Source organism: Orcinus orca, chromosome 11 (assembly GCF_937001465.1).
Source record: "Orcinus orca chromosome 11, mOrcOrc1.1, whole genome shotgun sequence".
Classification (NCBI taxonomy): domain Eukaryota; kingdom Metazoa; phylum Chordata; class Mammalia; order Artiodactyla; family Delphinidae; genus Orcinus; species Orcinus orca.
In genome coordinates, this window is record NC_064569.1 from 84694006 (window position 1) to 84707088 (window position 13083).

At 45.1% G+C, this 13083-nt stretch overlaps 1 pseudogene; it reads left to right on the forward strand.

Annotated features, from left to right (window-relative positions):
- The first annotated feature begins 5667 nt into the window (after positions 1-5667).
- The window catches only part of LOC101272004 (voltage-dependent anion-selective channel protein 3-like), a 64046-nt pseudogene continuing 56630 nt past the window's right edge, over positions 5668-13083 (forward strand).

Below are 13083 nucleotides of genomic sequence, written 5' to 3' on the forward strand. Positions count from 1 at the left end.
CCTGGCACAGATTTTGCTGTGGGGAGGAAAATGCCTTTGAAACCCAACTAGTTGTATAATTAAGTGATAATGAATGCAGAGCTGTACTTTGTATTCCATTCCAGCACATTGGAGTTGAATCTGAGCTTGAAAAGCTAAATCCCTCAGTGTTCTGGCCCCTCATCAGTGAAGTGCAAATCGAGGCCTTTAACTGCTACAGAAGGGGTGGCTCCAAAAAAAAGTGTGAACTACAAATATGATGTTTTCCAACTGCCTGCTTTCTAATGATATGCTGTGTGTAATAAAAAGACATATTTCATTGGAACAAGAGAGCAAACCATCATATGTGATGTTTTATGTACAATGGAGCAATAATCTACTTAAAATAAAAGAAAGAAAGGCTCCTAATTTCCATTTTATATGGAGAATAGAAAGGCTTTCTGGATTTTTAACTCACTGATGATTTCACCTAGAGAAAGACTAAATAATAGTTCATGTTTGTGCTCTAGCTAACGTCACGTATCAGAAAGATGTGTGAGAGTACATATGCACGTTGGAATGAGTTTTTGCTTGGTTACAGAAATATTGGGTTGGCCGAAACGTTCCTTTGGTTTTTCTCTGTAAGACGGCTCTAGCAGCCCTTAGTTGTCTTTAACTTCATTTGAAACAAGTTTGTTAGATTGTATGTGACAGCTGTCATATCAGCGTGCATTTAAAAAAAGACTTATCAAAATTGGTGAATTTTTGTGTAGCCATTTTAATACTGAAGATGGAAGAAAAAAGCAACATTTCCAGCACATCATGCTTTATTATTTCAAGAAAGGTAAAAACACAACTGAAACCCAAAAAAGATTTGTGCAGTGTTTCGAGAAGGTGCTGTGACTGATCGAACGTGTCAGAAGTGGTTTGCGAAGTTTTGTGCTGGAGATTTCTCACTGGACGATGCTCCACGGTCCAGTAGACCAGCTGAAGTTGATAGCGATCAAATCAAGACATCAGTTGAGAACAATCAACATTGTACCACGCAGGAGATAGCCGACATACTCAAAATACCCAAATCAAGCACTGAAAATCATTTGCACCAGCTTGGTTATGTTCATCACTTTGATGTTTGGGTTCCACATAAGTTAAGTGGAGAAAAACCTTCTTGACTGTATTTCCACATGCGATTCTCTACTTAAACGTAATGAAAACGTTCCATCTTTAAAACCAATTGTAATGGGCAATGAAAAGTGGATACTGTACAATAATGTGGAACAGAAGAGATCGTGGGGCAAGCTACATGAACCACCACCAACCACGCCAAAGCCCGGTCTTCATCCAAAGAAAGTGATGTTGTGTATATGGTGGGATTGGAAGGGAGTCCTCTATCATGAGCTCCTTCCGGAAAACCAAACGATTAATTCCAACAAGTACCGCTCCCAGTTAGACCAACTGAAAGCAGCACTCGACGAAAGGTGTCCAGAATTAGTCAAGAGAAAATGCATAATCTTCCATCAGGATAACGCAAGACCGCCTGTTTCTTTGATGACTAGGCAAAAACTGTTACAGCTCTGCTGGGTAGTTCTGATTCATCTACTGTATTCACCAGACATTGCACCTTCAGATTTCCATTGATTTCAGTCTTTACAAAATTCTCTTAATGGAAAAAATTTCAACTTCCTGGAAGACTGTAAAAGGCACCTGGAACTGTTCTTTGCTCAAAAAGATAAAAAGTTTTGGGAAGATGCAATTATGAAGTTGCCTGAAAAATGGCAGAAGGTAATGGAACAAAAGGGCGAATACATTGTTCAATAAAGTTCTTGGTGAAAATGAAAAATGTATATTTTATTTTTACTTAAAAACCAAAGGAACTTTTTGGCCAACCCAATACAACATAGTACAGTTAATTAGTTAATCCTTGGAAACTTGTTTAAAGAAAAGTTGGAGAAACATTAACCTTAACAGAGGACCTGCAAACGTAAGAAATTCGTAACTTGATGGACTACTTAATATTTCCTCATCGTAATTAACGGACATAGTATACTGACCTGAGGCTAAGCAATCATTCAAAGGAGCCACTATCATCTGATGTTTTTATCTTGAGGTTTAAAAACAAACAAGAATAAAGTTGGAAGAGATGGAAATTTGTTTTTGTTTCTCTACAAATTGGTATTTTCTAAAAGAAGGACTAAAACAAAAATTCCACATACAAAGAATTTAGGAGGTAAGCCTGATGGGGAGCGAAACAGACAATCTAATACATGTTCAAGTTCAAGTAGCATTTCTATAAATAGGTAGAGTTAAACATTTGAAGAAAAACAGGGCTCTACAATAGAGGGGCGGTAAACAAATGACAGAAGCTGTGAGAAAATACTTATCCATTTAACACAACTGGTGTCTGCCAGCTTTGGTAGAGAGCACAGATTCTTGCCTAGCTTTGACCCCAGGCACATGCCGTGGTGCAACAGCCCTGGGAAAAGAACCAACCAGTCACAGGTCTGCTAAGGGGACCACCAGGGAAGACCAGGACAGCACTGAGACAAGGCTGTCCAGACCAGGCTGTCCAGTCATTCTATTCCCTGCACAGTGGTGACATGATAATGGAAGGAACAAGTTTGGGCAAACCAGTTTGATAACACAGTAAGACAGCCCCAATATATATGTCCCTTCTGTAAATACACATCCATCCAAGTCTGTCTGCTTAAGAACTTTCTGGGTGAGGCAGGCAAGTAGCTGCTTCGTCTGGCTCTGGTCAAACCAGTATAATTAATTAATCATGGAGTTGCATATCTACATCGCCCTGCCTTTACTGCAAGTCGCCACTCCTTCACCAAAAAAATTGTGGACTGGGAAGCTTGCAGTCTGCAGCAAGAGAGTTTCGTAGAAGTAGTCAAAGCCATAGCACCGAGAGCAGGATGTGAAGGAAGTCGTTGGGATGCCTTTGCTGACGCCAGACATGAAATGGAGTCAGCCTGCTTGAAGTTCGAGAGTGGCGTGATCCACCTGATGGATGACCCACAAATTAAATAGACCATTTCAGGGGAGTGGTTAGAGTTAGAGGAACTAAAACTTCTTTTCTGATATTTTCTGATTAGGAGATACCCACAAGACAGCCCAGTGTCAGAAGAGAGGCTGGTCTCTGGGAAATGTATTACTTGAGCTGTGCTTTGAATTATTAAATTTTTAATTCAAAAAATTGGGTATGGGGCTTCCCTGGTGGCGCAGTGGTAGAGAATCCGCCTGCCGATGCAGGGGACACGGGTTCGTGCCCCGGTCCGGGAGGATCCCACATGCCGCGGAGCGGCTGGGCCCATGAGCCATGGCCACTGAGCCTGCGCATCCGGAGCCTGTGCTCCACAGCGGGAGAGGCCACAACAGTGAAAGGCCCGCATACCGCAAAAAAAAAAAAAAAAATTGGGTATGTCTTTTCTCTCCAACTGGATCTCTGTTATCCCTAGCATTTAGCTTTTAAAGACAGCCTTTAGCAAGGCCCTGCTCAGAGGAAAGAACGAAGAGCCACAGAGGACATTTTTAAGATTTGAAAGAAAATTCATTGAAAATAATTTTAAATAGCTTCTTCTGAAAGAGGATGTAAAATAACGGTATGCTTGTGGATTATACCTCCATACTTTTTCCTTTTTTATCATCATAAATCAGAAAATTAAAAAATTTTGAGCAATATTCAAAAGGCAACAGAAATACTTTAATGCCTTTGAAGGCCCAGCAGAAATTAAAACACTTCTGTCAGGGGCTTCCCTGGTGGCGCAGTGGTTGAGAGTCCGCATGCCGATGCAGGGGACACGGGTTCGTGCCCCGGTCCGGGAGGATCCCACATGCCGCGGAGCGGCTGGGCCCGTGAGCCATGGCCGCCGAGCCTGCGCGTCCGGAGCCTGTGCTCCGCAACGGGAGAGACCACAGCAGTGAGAGGCCCGCGTACCGCACAAAAAAAGACAAAACAAAACACTTCTGTCAGGATATAAGGATTAAAGAAATTGTGACTTTTGAGAAAGATGCACAGATGTTCTTTGAACTCCAGGCCATAAACTGGCTCACAGGCTTGCTGCAGTCTGACGCTGTATCTGTCAGAGCTCCTAGTAACAAATAACAGAATCTACTTTGGCTGGTTTAAGCAGAGAAGGATTTATTAAAAGTTATGTGAAGTAGCTCATAGAATCTTTGAAAGGGACAAGACGACCTGAAGCCATCTGACCAGGAATCCCAGCCATCCTATGGGATTCTCTAGAGAAACAGCACTGCTAACTCTACTCAGCATCCTCTCTTGGGACCAAATACCAGAAGCTTCCACCGTTGCCCCAGATGAAGTGGACATCATTGCCCCACCACACCCAGAAAACTGACTCTCCCCCACGTGCGGCCATCTCCTCCCACTGCTGTCTTCTGAATCAAGTCTCTTAAGGGTGGACCCAACTAACAGAACCTGTCACACACGGGCATCCCAGGTGCAAGAGTCCAGGGACAGGGACTGACAACAATGTGGAACAGAAGAGATCGTGGGGCAAGCTACATGAGCCACCACCAGCCACGCCAAAGCCCCGGTCTTCATCCAAAGAAGGTGATGTTGTGTATATGGTGGGATTGGAAGGGAGTCCTCTATTAGGACCTCCTTCCGGAAAATCAAACGATTAATTCCAACAAGTACCGCTCCCAGTTAGACCAACCAAAAGCAGCACTCGACGAAAGGTGTCCAAAATTAGTCAAGAGAAAATGCATAATCTTCCATCAGGATAACGCAAGGTGAGAAGCTATCAGAATGTAGAGAGAATGTTCAAAGGTGACGGGCAGCCACAAATGACTAAAGTCCAATATGAATCCCAATCTACCTCTTTCATCCACATTTCTTCTTTCAACCCTCCATTCTAGGCAGCCCGATCTCTTTATTATTCCCCATGCATCCTACTGCCCGGCCTTACAATATGAGGCTTATTTAAGTAGCCTACTCAAGATCACACAATGACTAAGAAGTAAAAACTCTGCATTTGAATCAAGTCTATTCTGACATCCTGGGTTTGCATCTCAGTCATGTGTTGAGAGTAAACTTAAAGTCTACCCTTCACGCTGTCCCCAAGCACCAAGTTCTCTATACTAGCTACTTAGTACCAGGTACGAAGCAGATAGTAATTTAATTCACTTCAACTGTTATGTTTTTAATGCTTGGAATGGAGTCTTAGATCAGCCACCTAGAAATTATGTAATGTTGGACAAATTACTTAACCCTCTGAGTCTGTTTCCTCATCCACAAAGTGAAATGATGAGTTTCTCACAGAGTTGATGTGATGACACTTTTTGGAAACAGGGCACAAGCTTGGACTGGAATAGACACACAATGAATATCAGGTCCACACATCAAGGAGACGAGAACAAGCCTTATGTTACTGGAGTAAGCAGGTGCCTAGCTGTATGATTACCAAGGTCCCAGGAAGCCCTTCCAGCCCTCAACCAGTCCCCTTACACACACACACACACACACACACACACACACACACACACACACACAGAGCTCACTGATGACTGAAGTCAGGGAGATGCCAGGATCCAGCCATGAGAAATGAGGTTGACAAGATCATGGATTTGAATAACCCACTTTGAGACAGAAGTAAGGGTTATGAGGTCCCATTCTGAGAGCAGTGGTACAGGAAGAGGAGGGAAGAAGGTAAAGGATGCTGGATGGGCTAGTGGTGGCAGGAGATGGGCACCACAGAGGGCCGTCGAGAAGTGAAAAGGGATGTGGCGGCCACTGACGTGGCCCAGACATCCCTCAAAGGGACAAACGACAAACTCTGCTTGACCAGTGTGAAGAGTGAGCGGTGAGTATAAATGACCCACAAGACCCAGGACAGGAATCACAGAAGACTGGAAAACCCTGATGGCCGACATGCCTATTTCACCTTATAAAGGGAACAAACCACCCACAACTCCTTGGCACAGGCAGTCCCAGGTAGGGGATGGGGGGAGCAGGAGAGATTTCACTCTATTTGGACCTCAGGGCAAAGGGTTGAGTCTATCATTCCTGGCCTATCAAAGACCCAATCTACATGTACTCCCTCATCTCCTATGTATCACCTTACAATAAACAACCCTCCACAGGAACCCTCTATTTCTTATGACCAAAAGCAAAACAAACAACAAGAACACTAACTAAAATAGTGGCCTGAGCCAGGAACCCTTGAGAGAAAGAATGGCCATGTGAAGACTTCATGGCATGCCCAAAACACACATGCTCTGCCATCTCTCTCTGTCCTTGTGTGAATGCCCTTCATCCCTGTCACCACCTAGCAGACTCCTACTCATCCGTCAAGACCCAGCTTAATTATTTACTGCCTTCTGTGCAAAGCCTTCCTCCAGGACTACAGGAGGATTCAGTCATTCCCTTCCCAGCTGCAAGAGGTTTTCATGTTTCCATCCACTACAGTGTTTGCCTGTCTCCCCAACTAGGAAGTAAACTCTTCCTTTATTTTGTCATGTCATACTCCTCTGTGTACTATGGACTGTAGGCTATGACACGCACTGTGGTCCATTAAACCTTCTAGCTCCAGCAGCAAACGCAATACATGGTACAGAGATGATGCCCAACAGGTACTGACAGTGACCAGCCCTGATCTCAGCTCTACTTTCCCCTTTGTTGCGCTTGTTTTTCCCAAGAAGTCCTGGGCTGGGGGTCTGCTCACATGGAGGTCTCTATGGCTTCAGAAATCTTGATTCTCCTTGCTGCCTTGATTTGGCCTTGCGCTGAGAACATCAATGTCTACCTGTTTCTTTTAAGCTAATAAAGGTGTGTCTGCAGAATTCAAACCCCATCCGGCCAGCGGCAAGAACTCTGTCTTCCTAAAGTGAAAGGTCGGGCACCTCTTGTGTCCCACCTCCCGTGTTCCTAGTTCACTTTTTGACCCAGCCCTTGCTGCGGCACCAACCGTGTCCAGGAATTATCTGGCAATCTCGTGTCTCATCCACACCCACATCTCTCACGTTTTCCATCACAGCCTCATCCAGCCATCTTGACACAGGTGCAAACCTAGGAGGAAAAGGGAATTAACACCCCATGGGACAACCCTGACCATCAGAAGACAGGAGCCAGTGAAAACAATGCCCCACCCTTTCATGTCTCAGTGGATTTTAAGGTGCCTTCCACACAGCTCTTAAAGGTCCCCAATGGGATTGCATTCCAGTTGCCCTCATCAGTAACCGGGTAACAATACACCCTCCAACTAGCTTTCTAATCTTCCCAATTTCCCTGTCTTACCCCCCCCCCCCAACACACTCCTTGAAATTACTTCCCTAAATAAGCTACCTGCAAACAAGCCCTCATCCCAGGGCTCTGCTAAGATACGAGTTCACAATGGTTTGGATTGGAAAGTGCACGGGGAGTCAAACCGTCCACCGCAACAACTACTCTCCTCAACAGGTCAGCTTGGAAACAAGTCCCATTGTTATGAGGATTATGGAAGGAGCTGGTATCTAGCAGGCTCTCGTGGCTGGAAAAGCCCACACCTCTCGCTCCCAGAGAGGAAAATAACCCCAACTTTGAAATATGTTAGTCTGAAGAACTATCTTTGTATAGCAAGGCCATCTCCTACATCTAACTTGGCTCAGTATCAATAGCTAAGATACATTAATCCTCTCTTCTAAAGATGGCCCCCCATCGTCCAGTCCTTTCAGATGGTGGCTCCCAGTCACCTGGAGGCTTGTACGGCTTTTGCAAGGGCCCACGATAACTTATATGAGCATTGTGCTTTGTCTTCAGAGAGAATAAATGTCGCCTCATTTTCATCTGACCAACTATGTATGTAGATGTGCTGTGATTAATCAAATAGAAATTCATTCCAAAATGTTACTGTATTATTTTCTCCATCAATAATACATATCCTAGCATGAGGGGTATCTGCAAATTACTTTAACATTATAATGGGATGCCCATATTCCAAAAGCTTGACAACTCCTGCTTTAAGTGATATTAATATAAAACAATAATTGCTTAATAATATCTTCTGTGCATTGAATGCCTACATATATTATCTTAAACCTCTCAACAACCCTGCAAGACAGTATTATTAGTCTCGTTTTAGAGGTAAGAACACAGATTCAGAATGTGTAAGGGACTTGCCTAAGGCCACAGAGATAGTAAGTGATGAATGAAAGATCAAAAATCCAGGCTTCTGAAACCTTGTTGTCATTATCACTCATTCATTCATCTACTCACTGAACAGGCATGTTTGGGGACGTGGCATGTGCTACAGACTTTGGGTAAACATAGTGATTACCCAACCTCTGCTCCTCAAAAAATGTTCCCTCTGCCAATTTAATTCAATTATTCTGTCTTTCTACTCAGTTTAAGCAGGTTGAAAGGGTAACAGAATCTGACCTTCTCTTTTGGCTTATTTTCACAGCCCCCAAGACCTATTCTGCCTATCCTTTTTCAAGGATTTCTTGTTTTTTTATTATCTGTTTGTTCTCTGGCCTTTATCTCACCTACAAAGGAAGATGAAAGAGGAAGTAGGCCCAGTGATTTGAGTCTCTCCAGCCACCCCGACCCCTTCCTTTTGTCTGGGAGGAGAGCTTGGGTCTATAGAGAGGAATCAAAAAGTTGGCTACAACAGGGCCCTGTCACACCCAGCCAGGCTTCCTCGAGGCACGGAGTGGGAGCAAGAGAGAAATGCATGGTCACATTTCCCAAGTGTGCCCTTCTCGTTCCAAAACCAGGGAGACATGCTTCCCTGGCCCCCTCCCCCATGCCTGCTCCCCTATTCACACCAAGTGACAGCCAACCGTGGGCGAGTCCTCCCTTTAAAATGCTACCAGTGAACAAACCCAGCAAACCCAGGCAGCCATCAACCTTGCCACTCACCAGAATGACCGTCAGCCCAGTGACACAGTAAGGCTGGACCGAATCGACTCTGTGTCACTTGAACTGTACGATTCACTAAGTACATTTATTTGTCACAATGGCTCTGGGTATTCCCTGACAGGGTGTCTCGTGATGAATGGCTGCTCGGGGGCAGAACGAACAGAAGTACTGTTCCCAGATCCATCAACAGATAGGACGTGGGTGAGCTAAGTGCCAAGAGAATCACAAGACATCTCCAGGAAATATTCTCGGGGACACCTTTGCTGTCACAGTGGCAAGAGAAGCTCAGCATTACAGCACCTGAATCTGGTTTTGATCAGCGCTGCCTCCTCTCGAGTCCAAGAAAGGCTAAAGACAAAACACACCTGGCCCGGCTGCTAAGTTAACTACCGGCTCCATTAGATGGGGTTCTTGAGTCTTAAAGGAGCTGTGTGGCAAATGCTCTTTGCCTCAGCAATTCAGCTCTTCTGGGGATATATCTTAAGGCATGCAGACATTTCACTACAAAGCTGTTCATCGCAGCGTGACGATGATGGTGATGACGACGACAGCAGGTCAAGCTTGGCACTGGTCGATGCACTTCATGTCTATTAACTCAGTCTATCTTCATAACAACCCCATCACGTAAATGCTGTTATTGTTACCACTTTACAAATGAGGAAACTGAAACACCAGTTAATAAATTTCTCACTATTACACAGCCAGTAAGAGGCAGAACTGGGCACGTGGCCCTGGCGGTCTGATTTCAGAGACTGCTCTCTTAACCAACTATGCTATTTGCAAGAAGCCAATCATCCTGGTGTGTTTCGTTTTTCAACTATGCAGAACTTTCCAATTTACACCTTTTAGTCCTCAAGAAAGAATAACAGAGAATCAGTAATGATATTTCTATAACAGAATTACCAAGCTATCTTTGAGGAGAAATAATATAATCCTCAGGCAGAGTAAGACATAGTTTGCTTTTCTGAAGTATATTTAAGCTACTCTGGCTTCCTGGCTTGCAACAGCCTGCTGTATTCTCACATGGTGAAGGGAGAGGTCATCTCTGTCATGTCTCTTCTTCTAAGGGCACTAATTCCAGTCTTAAGGGCTCCACCCTCATGACCTTATTACCTCCCAAAGGCCCCACCTCCAATTCCTATCACACAGAGGGTTAGGTCTTCAATTACATGAATGTTAGGGGGACACAACATTCAGTCCATAGCACCAAGACTCAGAGAAGTTAAGAAATGTGTTCAAAGTCACACAGCCAGTGAGTGGTAGAGCCAAAGTTCAAATGTTGTGAACCCAAAACTCAACATTCTTTCTACAATTTTATGTTTCTAAAGGACCACGAGAGTTTGTACCTAAAAAAAAGCACCAATGCAAACTAGCTTTAATATTTAATCCCATGGTCTTACGAAAACCAATAAACGCCTACCCTCCAAGTACCTGAGAGCTTCCATGAACGACATGACCTAAAAATGGAGATGATTCGCATCCCTTACCTATATTTCGTCTCAGACGATCCCAATAAAAAGTAGCTCAAGATCCCAACCTTTGCACCCAGTTACTTCACTCTTCTCTTTACCACTATTGATGGTCACAAATATTAAGTTTTAGTGAATCCTCTATGATTTCTTTTGATAAACAAGGATATAACTCTAAGGTGGATTTCCTCAGAATGCGATGCCTGTAATGCTAGATTTTGTTGATCTATTCATGGAAATGCTGTGATGGCTTTCTTGGTTAATGAACTATTTCAACTGCGCCTTAGCACACCCTCTGTTCTAAGGATATTCACTGCCAGGTAAACACCCCATTCTGAACGATACCACCACATAAACAAACTGCACTGAGCACAAAAACCCACCGGTCTGGGCTGGCAGCAGGAGATAGCCAGGGATGCGCGATTTGAGAATATGAGCTCTACAGGCTACTCTCTGGAGTGTACTGCAGGGTCCGAGTCCTGCTCTTCAGAAGCCTGGCAGCTGGAATAAATGCATTTCCACAGATTATTTCAACCTGCAATTTGCAGAAATCTGATTCCTTCTACAATGTTTGGCTATTTCAGTGGTGCGGCAGTACCAGCCCTCCACTTGAGCACTGAACTCCCAGCGCTTTTTAACTTCTGCTTCCCTCACCTCCCCCTGCCCTGAAAAGCTACTTCCCAAAATTTCCTTTACGGTCACCTTCTGTCCTCGTTCTCCCTTGGATAGCATTACCCCTCTGACACTGTCAGAATTCTCCCCAGAGACCCAGGGAATGGGTCTTAGAAATGTACTTGTGCAATCCCCCCGTTTTGGTTTTGCTTCAGTCAATACGCTTGGGGCACAAGTTATTAAAAAGTGTATTACCGACTTGACCTTAGGCTTGGAAAGTACAAAGGAGGCTGCTCTTGACACAGCCAGCGGAGACGCTGAAAATAATCAAGCCCGGGATGGGAACGTTTCCATTTCATCCTTTTCAGAGCTTCCGAAGGTAAACCGTGCCAGGCAATCAGAATTACCAGGAAGTGTCTGCAGAATTGTCCTGGAGGCCCTTCTCTTCTGGAATCCAAACTGTCACCAGCACATGGAGCCGGCTGACGTATGAAGAGTGGGATGGGGGCCTCTGGTATTCTGCGAAGGCGGCGGCGCACGCTGGGGGCCCCCCGGGCGGGCGTGCTGGCGACTCTGGGCTCTGCCAGGCTTGCTCTCCCTGCAGCTTGCCCCTGCCTCCCAGCAGGAGCGACCCGGGCTTGGAAAAGGTTAACTAGCACAAACAGCCATCATTTGTGCCGAGTGGGAAAGCCCCATGTGTTGCCCCAGCTTCTCTTTATGCGGCGTGCGGGGTGGCTTTTCTCTGTCGTTCAGCCCGTTGGCACGAGGTAGGTGCCCAGCAGGCTTCTGCTTTAGGGACGGGAAGGGCCGGACTCCAGGCGAGTGTGCAGGAGGCAGAGAAAGGAAGCCATCCATCGGCAACCCTCCCGTTTCCAACCCGGGGGAGGTGAGGGGTGGAGGGGGTCGGCAGAGAAGTTGGGGTGGGTGTCGCAGCAGAATAGCTCTTCAGTGTGCGCTGAATAAAGGCGTTCACCTCGACCTAATCGGTTCAAATGCTCTGTTTTCAGACCCCATCTGCTTATCTCGAGCGAAGTTTGGGGAACAGCTCCGTCCTATTGTGAGCCCATCATTTTGCAAATCTATTCCCGTCAGAGCTCTCATTATAGCAGATGTCAGCGGAGGAATCCGAGCTGTCGGGGACCGCCAACCATGAAAAGGAGGGGCCCGGGGGCGGCGAGGCAAACAAAACAGCCGCCCCCAAAAACGTAAACAGGCCTGTGTGTCACAATATTTTCCCACATCGCCCGGCCATTCCAGGGGACTTATTTCCAAAAGAAAGGGGGGGCGGGGGGGAATGACTGTAACAATACAGAGGCAGAAGCCGTCAAGTTCATTTCCTCCAAGTGGAAGGATTCGTAACCTCTTCCTAAAATCATCTTTCTCTGCAACAAAAGTTGATCATATGTTTATTCCCTATCAGAGACGTTCTTGCTAACATTAAAAATGGTGCACTAACTTTTAGTCTGGGCAGCAATCAATGTAAAGAAGTTGAATTCTTTTAGTTTCTTTTTTTTTTTTTTTTTTAAATAAATCCTGCCTCCCCCCGGATTGTGATCAACACAAGACCTAACGTTTTGCACCTTGTAGAACGGAGAGCACAATTCCTTGCCAGCCCTGTCCTCTCGTCAGAACATTAGGATAACCCACGTAGGATAACCCAGGAGGGCCATCTGTAGCAGCAGGACGTGGTCAAGCGCTGCTTACTTTGGGAGTAGTTTGTCTAAACAGAGTTTCCCGTTGTCAAAGGAAAGCAGAGTAGGGTTTGGGAACCGGAAATATTGAAGGATCTGGATTTTGCCCCTGCTCATTTCAGAGGTTTGAGTGGCAAGTTCTTCTCACTATATTTTAGGTAAAAGAATATTAACCTGGGAACTATTAAAAATTAGCATTCATCGAAACATATTAATTCCTGGACCCTGAGAGGCTTCCCTGAACTCCCACCCAACATCAAAGCCCCCCAGTGATTCTGTTTGAAGACTAAAGCCCTCCCCATATGTGCAAACAGGAGCTTGAGTCAGTCACACCAGCTCTTTGTTGAAAAGAAGACAAATCCGTAAAAGTATGTGCTGGTTCTTTAAGTTTTATTTTACTCAAAACTTTAAAAGCCGCATTAGGAGGAATTGTGGGATTAAAGTTTTGACATAACTTGGGTTGTGATGTTTGGTGGGCTTGTTTTTCTAT